This window comes from Carcharhinus amblyrhynchos, chromosome 12 (assembly GCF_965287045.1).
Source record: "Carcharhinus amblyrhynchos chromosome 12, sCarAmb.v2.hapA, whole genome shotgun sequence".
In the NCBI taxonomy this organism is placed as follows: Eukaryota; Metazoa; Chordata; class Chondrichthyes; order Carcharhiniformes; family Carcharhinidae; genus Carcharhinus; species Carcharhinus amblyrhynchos.
This window is the reverse complement of record NC_137335.1, coordinates 15282034-15294825: the sequence shown is the minus strand read 5'-3', so window position 1 is coordinate 15294825 and position 12792 is coordinate 15282034. Positions and strand designations below refer to the sequence as shown.

Sequence of the window (12792 nt, the reverse complement as noted above, 5' to 3'; positions counted from 1 at the left end):
TTGCGAGTCTCAGAGAAAAAAATTCTCTTTAGCTATGTCTTAAATGGGAGACCCCATATTTTTAAATTATGTCCTCTAATAGTCTCATCCACAGGGAAAACCTCCTTTCAGCGTCCACCCTGTCAATCACGACTTTGTATGTTTCAATAGGATCACTTTTCATTCTTTGAAACACAAATGCATAAAGGTTCAACCTGTCCAAACCTGTTCTTCAAAAGAAAACGCCTCCATCCCAGATATCAGTTGAGTTAATTTTCTTAGAACTACTTTGAATGTATTTATCCTTTCTTAAATAAGGAGACCAAAACTGTACAGCTCTCCTGATGTGGTCTCACTAACACCCTATACAACTGTAGCCAAATACCACAATTTTAATATTCGATTACCTTTGCAATAAACACCACTATGCAGAGGGTGGTGAATGTCTGGAACAAGTTGCCAGAGGTAGTAGTAGAGGCAGGTACAATTATATCTTTTAAAAAGCATTTAGATAGTTACAAAGTACGATGGGTATAGGGGGATATGGGCCAAATGCGGGCAATTGGGATTAGCTTTGGGGGTTTAAAAAAAATGGTGGCATGGACAAGTTAGGCCGAAGGTCCTGTTTCCATGCTGTAAACCTCTAAGGCTCTATTTGCCTTCCTAATTACTTGCTGTATCTGCAAACTAATTTTTTGTGATTCAAGTAAAGGATACCCAAATCCCTTTGTACTACAGAACTCTGCAATCTCTTTTCTATTCTTTCTGCCAAAGTGGACATTTTTCCACATCAGACTCTATCCGCCAAATGTTTGCTCACCCACTTAACCTATTTGTAACCCTCTGCAGTTCCCTTAAGTCCTCTTCACAACTTAATTTCCTACCTGTATTCGAGAATGGCCTAGTGCTTCATGTCGTTAGTGTGTGCTTAAACTGGACCAGATGCTGGGCAACACGACAGCTCAGGGACTATCACTGTTTGCTGTGCGCACACATGGATTTGGGCCAGTGTCTGTGGGAGTTTGCGCATTCTCCCCGTGCTTGCGTGGGTTTTCTCCGGGTGCTCCGGTTTCCTCCCACACCCCAAAGATGTGCTATTAGGCTGACTGGAGGTAATAAATTGTCCCTAAATTAGTTTCCCTCAATGTGGAATGCCATAAACAACAGATAAGGGTCATGGGTGGAGGGCGGGACTGGTAATGTTAAAATGGCGGCACGGGCTCGTTGGGCCAAAGGGCCTGTTTCCCGGGCTGTTTTTGTTCTTTGTTCTTTGTCATCAGCAAATTTAGCTACTATACATTCGATTCCATTATCCAAATTATTGATATAAATCGTGAAGAGTTGAAACCTCAACAATGATTCCAGTGGCACTTCATTCGTCATATCCTCCTCAAAATAACTTATTTATGCCTGCTGTTTCCTATTAGCTGACCAATCCTTTGTCCATGTCAAAATGTTTCCTCCTATACCACAAGATTTTTTTTTTATAGTGACTATGACATAGCACCTGAGCAAATGACTTTTGAAAATCGAAGTACAACACAGCCGTAGATTCCATTTTATTCACGTTGTTTGTTCCTTCATCAAATAACTCCAATACATAAGAACATAAGAAATAGGAGTAGGAGTAGACCATCTAGCCCTTCGAGCCTGCCCCACCATTCAATAAGATCATGGCTGATCTGTCGTGGCTCAGTTCCACTTTCCCGCCCTCTCCCCATAACCCTTAATACCCTCTCTTATCAAAAACCCATCAACCCGCGTCTTAAAAATATTTAGCGAGGCAGCCTCCACCACTTCAATGGGCAGAGAATTCCAGAGATTCACCACCCTTTGAGTGAAGAAGTTCCTCCTCAACTCCGTTCTAAACCGCCCCCCCTTTATCTTGAGGCTGTGCCCCCTAGTCCTACTGTCTTTTTTGAGCGGGAAGAGTCTTTCCACCTCTATCCTATCCATCCCATTCATCATCTTATATGTCTCAATGAGATCTCCCCTCATTCTTCTAAACTCTAACGAGTACAAGCCTAGTTTATTCAGCCTCTCCTCATAGCTCAACCCCCTCAACTCCGGTATCAGCCTAGTAAACCTCCTCTGCACTCCCTCCAAGGCCAAAATATCTTTGCGCAGGTGCGGCGCCCAAAACTGCACACAGTACTCCAGCTGCGGCCTAACCAATGCCCTATACAGCCGCAGCAAGACCTCCCTACTTTTATATTCAATCCCCCTCGCTATGAAGGCCAGCATCCCATTCGCCTTCCTGACCACCTGCTGCACCTGCAAGCTGGGTTTTTGCAACTCATGCACAAGGACCCCGAGGTCCCTCTGCACCGTCGCCTGCTGCAGTTTTTTGCCACGTAAGTAATAGTCCTTCCTACCATTATTCCTACCAAAGTGGACCACCTCACACTTGCCAACATTAAATTCCATTTGCCATTTCCTGGCCCATTCGCCCAGCCTATCTAGATCCTTCTGCAGACTCTCCACACCCTCTGCACAATTTGCCGTTCCCCCAATCTTGGTGTCATCAGCAAATTTCGACACCCTACACTTGGTTCCCTCCTCCAGATCATCTATATAAATGGTAAAAAGCTGAGGCCCCAGCACCGACCCCTGGGGCACTCCACTAGTCACCATCCGCCAATCCGAATAGCACCCGTTGACCCCCACTCTCTGCCTCCTATTTGACAACCAATCCTCTATCCACGCTAACACCCTACCCCCAACTCCATGTTCCTCGACCTTCTGCAATAACCTCTTGTGAGGTACTTTGTCAAACGCCTTCTGAAAATCCAGAAAGACCACATCCACCGGCTCTCCTCTATCCACTGCCCTAGACATATCCTCATAGAACTCCAGTAAATTTGTCAGACACGACTTCCCTTTAATGAAACCGTGCTGTGTCTGCTCTATCAAGCAATTCCCTTCAAGATGAATCAAAATGATTTCCCTTTCATAACACCATGTTGACACTGTTGATTGCACTGAGAGCTTCTAAGTGTCACGCTATAACCTCCTTAATAATGGATTCAAACAACCGCACACCTCAAATAGACCATTGTTTGCAGCAAACTACCCAGCCTTCAGGAAAACAGCAACCACAACACCACACAACCCTGCCACGGCAACCTCTGCAAGACGTGCTGGATCATTGACATGGACACCACCATCACACATGAAAATACCACCCACCCCGAACACAGTACATATTCATTCAACTCGGCCAACGTTGTCTACCTCATATGCTGCAGGAAAGGATGTCCTGAGATGTGGTACATCGGCGAGACCATGCAGGCACTATGACAACGTATGAACGGACACCGCACAATTGCCAGGCAGAAATGTTCCCTTCCAGTCCCGGAGCACTTCAGCGGGCAAGGGCATTCAGCCTCCGATCTTAGGGTAAATGTTCTCCAAGGTGGCCTTCAATACACACGACAACGCTGAATTGCCAAGCAGAAACTGATAGCCAAGTTCTGTATGCATGAGGACAGCCTCAACCGAGATCTTGGGTTCATGTCACATTACTTGTAATCCCCACCATACTGCAATGGGTTTGCAAAATCCTGCTAACTGTCCTGTCTTGAGACAATTCACACCTCTTTAACCTATGATTATCCCTCTCTGCATGCACACTATTCATGCCTGAAAAGACTTGATTACTTGTAAAGACTCTCATTCTAATCTGTAATTATCTTGCAATTGTGTCTTTGCCTTTATATGCCATGTTTGTGAACTAACCTCCACTCACCTGATGAAGGAGCAGCACTTCAAAAGCTCGTGATTCCAAATAAACCTGTTAGACTTTAACCTGGTGTTGTGAGATTTCTTACTTTGCCCACCCAGTCCAACGCCGGCATCTCCGCCTCAAGTTTAAAACACTAATCTTAGGTCTACTCTTCTCTCCCTCAAATTAAATGTGAAATTCAATCATATTGTGATCACTGCTACCTAGGGGCACCTTTACTACAAGATCATTCATTAATTCTGTTCCATTGCACTTTACCAGATTGCGTGTAACCTGCTGTCTGGTTGATTCTAGAACATCTTGCTCTAAGACACCGTCCTGAAAACACTCCTTCATTACCAGACTGCCTTTGCCAATCTGATTCATCCAATCTATATGTAGACTAAAATTACTCATGATTAACATTGTAACTTTTACACAAACACCCATTATTTACTTCTGTATACCCTGTCCTACAGTGTGGTTACTGTTAGGGGGCCTGTAAACTATTTCCACAATTGTAATCTTACGGTTACTATTTATCATTACTACCTAAACTGATTCTATAACCTGATCTCCAGAGCTAAGTAATCTCTCTCTACTGTATCAATATCATTCCTTATTAACAGAGCAACTCCACCACCTTTTCCTATCTTCATGTCCTTCGTATACTTTGGAATACTCAGGTCCTCATCTTTGACATCTTGTAATCATGTCTCTGTAATGGCTATCAAATCATATATATTTATTTCTATTTGGGCACTTTGTGACAAATGCCATGTGCATTCAGATCAAGCATTTAATTCTGTTTTTTTCATTTTTTTGCAAGCTTTAGCCTTACTTCTGGTACATTCTTTGTATATTCAGTCCCTTCCTGCCATGTTGTTTGTTCCTTCACCATTTCCCTTATTGCTACCTTGGTTTTTTGCCTTGTCTTCTCTATTTATCAAGTCTTCCCAAATTTGATCCCTTGGCCCCCATATTTAGTTTAAAGCCCTCCCTACCATCCTAGTTACATGACTCGCAAGAACACTCGCCCCAGCATAATTCAGGTGAAGACTGTCCCAACAGGAGCTGCCACTTTCCCTAGTACTGATGTCGGTGCCCCATGAATTGAAGCCCATTTCTCTCACATCAATCTTTCAGCCACACATTTAACTTTCTAATCTGATTTGCTTACACTAATTTGCTCATGGCTCATGTAATCATCCAGAGATTATTACCTTTGAGGTGTTGCATTTTAATTTAGTCCCTAGCTGTTCATACTCCCTCAGCAGAACCTCTTTCCCAGTTCCACCTATGTTGTTGGTGCCCACATGGACCCACTGAATCCTCCCCTCCCACTGTAATTCCCTTTACAACCTAGAGCAGATGTCCTCAATGCTGGCACCAGGCAGACACCTGAACTCTTGGCTGCCGACAACTGTGTCTATTCCCCTGACTTATATTATTCCTGCTAATACTACATTCCTATTCTCCCCCACCCCTGCTTGATTGATTTTCTGTACCATGGTGCCATAGTCAATTTGTTCATCTACTTTGCAGCCTCACTTTCACGCATACAAGGTTGCAAGCACATTGGACCTGTTAGACAACCACAAAGGCTGATGCTCCTCCACTTCTACGTCCTCATATCTGCCTCATTTGCAGCCACACCTCCTGTGTCTGACCACTGATCAAACTAGCAATCCTTATCCTAAAAGGTGTGTCTGCCTCATGGAATAAAGCATCTCAGTAACCTTTCATTCCCTGATGCATTGCAACGCCTGCAACTTGGCCTCCAGCCCAATTACTCTGCAGCCGCAGACACTTGCCACTGACATGTTTGCCCTTGATCACACTGACATCCAGGAACTCCCATCTTGCAGTTGCAACATATCACCTGCACTGTCATCTTAGTTAAGTATTTTTTTTCTTAATTAATGGACAAAAACAGGAAGTGCTGGAAAAATCTCAGCAGGTCTGACAGCAACTGTGGATAGAGAATTGAGCCATTATTTCAAGTCTGGATGACCCTTCATCAGAGCATAATTAATAAGCCCTACGACTTTCAATAAGCTTTACAACAGCTAGTAAACTTTACTAATAAAACCTTACAATAAATTATCTATGCTTTGAAAGGTAAATGAGTAAAAAAGCAAAATACTTACCAACTAATCACTCACTTGTTTCCTTGTGTCATCACATTTCATTCTTTCTTACACAACGCAGTTAGCTAAAAGACTCAGCTGTTTTCAAATCCCGGCCTTTCCCCTCTCACGCTGCTTTCAAACTCTTGGACATCTCCCTTCTCCCGCTTCTTTCAAATTTCCAGCCTCTCCCCTTTCACGCTTCTTTCGAACTCTTGGACATCTCCCCTTTGATGTTGCTTTCAAATTCTTGGGCCTCACTCCCTCACTTTGCTTTTGAACTCTAGCATTCTCAGAATAATATTTTGACACCACTGTCATGTAAAGTTAAAGGATTAACAGAAAATTAGGGGAAAAGGATAAGGAAAGTGGGACAGAAGCTGGAAGTACTGTTCTATCACGAAATACTGGTACTAGCATTCCTTATTTAATAGGTGCTAAATACTCGACCTTTTCCATTGAAATAGAATTATTTTCTTAGTCTAACTTTTGTTCCTTAAAACTAGCTAAATATAAAGTTTTATATTGTATTACAGAAAATGGTAGTCTATACCTACCAGGTAACTATAGACTTAATTCCAAAGATTGGAGCTATTGGTAGTGAGTTTCCTCAGTTCTTGGAAGGCCATTGGAAGGAGCATTAAGAACAAATGCATAATCCCTGTCAAAAGGAAAGAAAAGCATAGACAGTTAGGTGCCCAAACCATAACAACAGCAAAGTGAATCTAGGCTCTCATTTTAAATTCACCTCTTATCAATTGACTAGAGCAGTGGTTTTCAAACTACTTTTTTGGGGACCCCTTTTTACCAAATGGCCACTCTTCATGACCCACTGGCCAGGCAACATGCAGCATCTGAGTCACAATCTAAATGGGATTTACTGTACATTTAAAAATCACCATCTTACCTTTCCCTTTCATACAATTCAAGTTATGTGCATTTTATCAGGCAATACTATGCTTTTTCTCTTCATGCTGGCCCTGTCATTGTCTAAATAAAGAGATCCTCCTTGTCATACCATCTTCTATAAAATGCGCTCTATAAACAGAACATCCTGCTTTTCTTTTGGACAGGATCACTGAACATCTTTATGGTATTTTGAACACATCTTGCGATGAACAGGATTACAGAACACGTTGTAATGCATTGAACTGGATCACAGAACATGTCGTGATGTTTTGAACACACCTCACAATGTTCAAACAGAACCACAGCACATCTTGCTTCCCTTTTGAAAAGGACCAAGAAACGTCCCACTTTTTTTTTAAACAGGATATCCAGTGGCACATTTTCAAAATCTCTGCAATTCACGCATGGGTCACAACCATTACTTTGAAAAACCCTGGGCGAGAGTAATACTGACTAGTCATGTAAGAGACACAGTATTCTGTCCCACTGATTATAGAGAATGAGAAGCGCCCCAGAAATTTAAGATGTTATGTTCTAATATTTCACATAATGTCATGTTTTAAGAAGTTTTGGGCTATGCATAAAAAAGACTTAAATTACTTTTAAAAATTGGATTTGTAAAATAATATGCTCACATAAAGTTAAAAGAAGTCCTAGCCCATAGGTCCTCAGAATGCTAATGTGCCCCCTCTGATATTGGTTTAGATTGACGGAGGCATAAAGTTACTGAGGAAGGAAAAATTAAAGGTAGCAATGACCAAGTGATAGTAAAAGGAGAGAGTGGGTGAAGGAAATAGAAGTAATGGCTTGGTTCTGGAGGAGCACATGAAGTGTGCATACAACTGGACAAAGAGGAAATTTGGATTAAGAGACATGGAAGAGATTAGCAGAGATGCATTGAGGTCATTAACAAAGGCCAACAACATGCATTTATGAATATTGCTAAAAATGAGACAGACTATCAAAGCTTTTCATCTTGGACTCATCAGGTCAGCTCACAAAAAATTACCAACAGTACAGGGGAACAACAACTTATACTGCACGAGACAATGGTTTGGTGGAGGCATTGCCGGGGAGAATACAGCACGGTTACAATTAACTGTTCTGCTGAAAATCTTAAATTGGTTTTCAATGTAAGAGTTTAGTTTGACCAACAGCATCAGGTGGACAAATTTCATGGTCTAGGATGTTGCCATAGCATTATCTATCAGCATTGACAATGTGATGGTGGAGGTTGTTGCTAGCTTCATATATCAAAGCTCCAGAATCACCAATCCATCTGTCAAATGATATTGATATCAACATACACATTGCAAAGGCTGTAATTTTTAATTTCAAGCTGAATAAGAGATTGTGGAACAACAGTAATTTGACTGAGAACACCAAACTATGATTCTGCATCCTTGGCTGCAGAGAAAAGCCTGAACGGTTTCCACCTTCACTGTCTCAGGCACATCCTCAGCATCTCTTGGCAGATCAAGAGTCCTGACTCCTCAGAAGTACTGACCATGCTAATTCCATCAAAATACACTCAATAACACTTGCCTTGGCTCAGTCTATATGGGACCCATATTTCACAAATCTCTTTTTTACATTCACAAATGGTTTTTAAAATTTTTTTTAACGTGTCTTGCTAGTTTAGCAAGGTCTTGGTCATCCTTTGCTAATTTTCGAAACCTTTCTAATCCTCAGGTGACAGAGCAGCACAGCAACACAGTAGTTAGCACTGCTGCCTCACAGTGCCAGGGACACAGGTTCAATACGGGTGACTGTCTGTGTGGTTTTCCTCCGGGTACTCAGCTTTCCTCCCAGAGTCCAAAGATAGTGCAGGTTAGGTGGATTGGCCATGCTAAAATGGCCCCTTAGTATCAGGGGTACTAGAAGGGTAAATACATGAGGTTACAGGGATAGGGTTTAGGAGAAATTGTTGTTAGTGCAGGTTTGAAGGGCCAAATGGCCTCCTTCTGCACTGTAGGGATTCTATGATTCAACTCTTTTTGACAATACTCTAAGCCTTTTCTTTTAATCTAACACTATCTGCAACTTCTCTAGTGTTCGGATCACTCAGTGAACTTCTTACATCTCAAGCAAACGGATATCCATTGAGAATTATATTATTAAATGTTTGCCCTTGTTTATCTACTGTCATATTTTAAAATCTAATTTCCTAATCTATTTTAAGGAACTCATCCTCATCTATCCATAATTGGCCTTGTTTACATGTTGACACTGGCTTCAAAATTAACCATATCACTCATAAACATGAAATTCCAGCATATTCTAATCCCGCTCCACAGGATCCTTTATTACTCATTAGCCTTATATTGTTCCAAAACACCAGGTCTAAAAAAGGTTGGTATTTCAGAAGGATGTGGGTGTCCTTGAGCAACTACAGTAAGCAATTCAAAGGGCAAATGGTATTTTAACCTTTACTGGTTAAAGGTTAACTAGTAAACCTTTTTTACTGGTTGGAGTAAAAAAGGGGTTGGAGTATAAAAGTCAGAAAGTTTTGCTGCCATTATATGGGGCTTGTGAAGTGGTACAGTTTTGATCTCCTTACCAAGCTGACTTAGACAGGGTGCAGCAAAAGTCTGCCAGATAAATCACAGACTCAGAATCACAGAATCCAACTGTGCAGAAGAGGCCCTTCGGCCCATCGAGTCCACACCAACACATGAGAGACCCTGATCTGCCACCTAATCCCACTCGCCAGCACTTGGCCCATTCCTTTGAATATTATGACAAGCCAAGTACTCATACAGGTACTTTTTAAAGGATGTGAGGCATCCTGCCTCCACCACCCTCCCAGACAGTGTATTCCAGGCCATCACTACCCTCTGAGTACATAAGAACATAAGAACATAAGAAATAGGAGCAGGAGTAGGCCATCCAGCCCTTCAAGCCTGCCCCGCCATTCAATAAGATCATGGCTGATCTGTCACTGCTTAGTTCCACTTTCCCGCCCTCTCCCCATAACCCTTAATCCCCTCTCCTATCAAAAACCCATCAACCCGCGTCTTAAAAATATTTAGTGAGGCAGCCTCCACCACTTCATCGGGCAGAGAATTCCAGAGATTCACCACCCTTTGAGTGAAGAAGTTCCTCCTCAACTCCGTTCTAAACCGCCCTCCTTTTATCTTGAGGCTGTGCCCCCTAGTCCTACTGTCTTTTTTGAGCGGGAAGAGTCTCTCCACCTCTATCCTATCCATCCCATTCAACATCTTGTACGTCTCAATGAGATCTCCCCTCATTCTTCTAAACTCTAACGAGTACAAGCCTAGTTTATTCAGCCTCTCCTCATAGCTCAACCCCCTCAACTCCGGTATCAGCCTAGTAAACCTCCTCTGCACTCCCTCCAAGGCCAAAATATCTTTGTGCAGGTGCGGCGCCCAAAACTGCACACAGTACTCCAGCTGCGGCCTAACCAATGTTCTATACAGCTGCAGCAAGACCTCCCTACTTTTATATTCAATCCCCCTCGCTATGAAGGCCAGCATCCCATTCACCTTCCTGACCACCTGCTGCACCTGCAAGCTGGGTTTTTGCGACTCATGCACAAGGACCCCGAGGTCCCTCTGCACCGTCGCCTGCTGCAGTTTTTTGCCCCGTAAGTAATAGTCCTTCCTACCATTATTCCTACCAAAGTGGACCACCTCACACTTGCCAACATTAAATTCCATTTGCCATTTCCTGGCCCATTCGCCCAGCCTATCTAGATCCTTCTGCAGACTCTCCACACCCTCCGCACAATTTGCCGTTCCCCCAATCTTGGTGTCATCAGCAAATTTCGACACTCTACATGCGGTTCCCTCCTCCAGATCATCTATATAAATGGTAAAAAGCTGAGGCCCCAGCACCGACCCCTGGGGCACTCCACTAGTCACCATCCGCCAATCCGAATAGCACCCGTTGACCCCCACTCTCTGCCTCCTATTTGACAACCAATCCTCTATCCACGCTAACACCCTACCCCCAACTCCATGAGTAGAAAACTTTTTCCTCAAATCCCCCCTAAACCTCCCATCCCTCACTTTTAACTTGTGTCCCCTCTTAACTGACCCTTCAACAAAGGGGAAGAACTGCTCACTATCCACCGTGTCCACGCGCCTCATAATCTTGAACATCTCAATCAGGTCACCCCTCAGTCTTCTCTGTTCTAGAGAAAACAACCTCACCCTATCAAACCTCTCTTTATAACTTAAAATGTTCCATCCCAGGCAACATCCTACTGAATCTCCTCTGCACTCCCTCCAATGCATTCACATCCTTTCCATAATGTGACCAGAACTGCACACAGTATTCCAGCTGTGGCCTCACCAAAGTTCTACACAATTCCATCACAATAGAAATCATAGAATCCCTACAGTACAGAAAGAGGCCATTCGGCCCATCGAGACTGTACTGACCACAAACCCATCCAGAGCCTACCCCTTGTCCCTATATATTTTATCCACTCATCCCTCTACCCTACACATCTCAGGACACTAAGGGGCAATTTTAGCACTACCAATCAACCTAACCCGCACTGTAGGAGGAAACCCGAACACCCAGAGGAAGCCCATGCAGACATGAGGAGAATGTACAAACTCCACACAGACAGTGACCCAAGCCAGGAATCGAATCCAGATCCCTGCAGCTGTGAAGCAGCAGTGCTAACCACTGTGCTACCGTGCCGCCCCTCTGATCTCTCTGCTTTTGTAATCTCTACCCCAATTGTTAAAGGCGAGTGTGCCATATACCTTTTTCATCATCTTGTTAACCTGCCTTTCCACCTTCAGAGATCTATGGACAAACACACCATGGTCCCTTTGTTCTTCAGAACTTCAGACCTTTCATCATACATTTCCTTGTCAAATTACTCCTTCCAAAGTGTATCACCTCACACTTTTCAGGATTAAATTCCGTCTGTCACTTAACTGCCTATTTGACCATCTCATATACATCTTCCTGTCACCCAAGACACTCAACCTCACTGTTAACCACCCAACCAATATTCATTGGATTTGGGATTGGTTCTAAACAAAGTCAACTTTAGATTAAAATTTTGGAAAAAGATTCCCACATACTTAGGTGGACTGGCCATGCTGAATTGTCTGTCAGTGTCAGGGGGGCTAACAGGTTAAATACATGGGGTTACAGAGAAAGGGCCTGGGTGGGATTGTAGTTGATACAGGCTCAATGGGCCAAATGGCCTCCTTCTGCAATGTTGGGATTCTATGATTCATACTTATGTTTACTCACAGCATTCTGCCCAGCTTTCACATTAATAGACCTACGTGTTTGTCAGCTATTGGTATAAAAAATGCATTGACATAACACATTTCATAAACTTAAGATCCATGGGTGGCATGTTGGCACAGTGGTTGGCACTGCTGCCTCATAGTACCACCCATTCTAGCTTCGGGTAAATGCGCAGAGTTTGCACATTCTCCCCGTGTCTGCATGGGTTTCCTCTGAGTGCTCTGGTTTCCACCCACAGTCTCAAAATGCACAAGGTAGGTCGACTAGCTATGTGAAACAGCCTCTTAGTGTCAGGGAGGTTAACAGAGCAAATTAATACAGAGTTGGGTTAACGGGGATAAGGTCCGAGTAGGACCGTTATCTGTGCAGGCTCAACTGACCGAATGTCCTCTTTCTGCACAGCACGGATTCTATCATTTTAAGCCATTGCAAATCACTTCACTCAATGCTTAGGAGAGTCACCAACAGCGCGTGCGCAGTGGGTGAAAGGCAAACAGCCGCTCGCTCGCAGTGTGGGCGGTGAGCAACCGCGCGTGCGCTGTGCGTAGGCTGTGAACAGCCGCGCGTGCGCACTGGTGAGAGGTCAGCAGGCTCTGCCACGGTTCCCCGGCTAAGCGCATGCGCGCTTGCACACAGCTTCTCTCCTCCCAAATAAATAAACGTTCCTCTGGCGATGACTACACGGCATTTTTTTTGCTCCTTGACGCACCTCCGTGGCCGCACTCTTCCTCACAGGCCCCCGAGTAACAATCCTCAGACGTTCCCTGGCGAATCGCCCCTCCCCCGCTCGCGCACCGACCGTTGGACCCC

At 43.7% G+C, this 12792-nt stretch overlaps 1 protein-coding gene across 3 annotated transcripts in view; it reads right to left on the bottom strand.

Moving 5' to 3' along the window:
- rmnd1 (required for meiotic nuclear division 1 homolog) overlaps window positions 1-12783 on the bottom strand; it is an 84835-nt gene extending 72052 nt beyond the window's left edge. For all 3 annotated transcript variants that reach the window (XM_080200103.1, XM_080200101.1, XM_080200102.1), the window contains exons 1-2: window positions 12692-12783; window positions 6390-6493 (exon numbers count right to left, since the gene is read on the bottom strand). The gene's annotated coding sequence lies outside the window, so the exon portion shown is untranslated. The remainder of the gene's footprint in view (window positions 1-6389; window positions 6494-12691) is intronic.
- Between the last annotated feature and the right edge of the window lie 9 nt (window positions 12784-12792).